This window comes from Penaeus monodon, chromosome 21, assembly GCF_015228065.2.
Source record: "Penaeus monodon isolate SGIC_2016 chromosome 21, NSTDA_Pmon_1, whole genome shotgun sequence".
NCBI lineage: Eukaryota > Metazoa > Arthropoda > Malacostraca > Decapoda > Penaeidae > Penaeus > Penaeus monodon.
This window is the reverse complement of record NC_051406.1, coordinates 18,973,505-18,973,872: the sequence shown is the minus strand read 5'-3', so window position 1 is coordinate 18,973,872 and position 368 is coordinate 18,973,505. Positions and strand designations below refer to the sequence as shown.

The following is a 368-nucleotide window of genomic DNA, read 5'->3' as shown; positions in this document are numbered from 1 at the left end:
AACATGCAATCAAAACTAAATAAGAAGAAGTCTGCAGGGAAGAGACGCATTGAACAGACGTAACAGGGAAGAGAAGAAACAAAAGTAGAAAAAGCCGAAGGGTGTGATAACAGACGGACAAAGCCATGAAACAGACAGATGTGAAATAAAAGATGCAGGGAAGAGAAAGAAAATAAAAAGTAGGCAGTCAGAGTAGGGGAGGTGATGTACGAGCATGTCAATCTTCAAACATAACATGCATACTCACTTTCCGTTGTTGCTTCTCTGTAAGAAAATGGATTTTGTATTGTTCTATATGCATATATAAGACGGGTCTTTGTAGAAGATGTCGATTTTGTTTTGTTTTCGTCTTTCTCATTAGTAATGGA

At 37.5% G+C, this 368-nt stretch overlaps 1 protein-coding gene across 1 annotated transcript in view; it reads left to right on the top strand.

Annotated features, from left to right (window-relative positions):
- LOC119586709 overlaps positions 1-368 on the top strand; it is a gene marked incomplete in the record, with an annotated part of 6,438 nt that overhangs the window by 1,452 nt on the left and 4,618 nt on the right.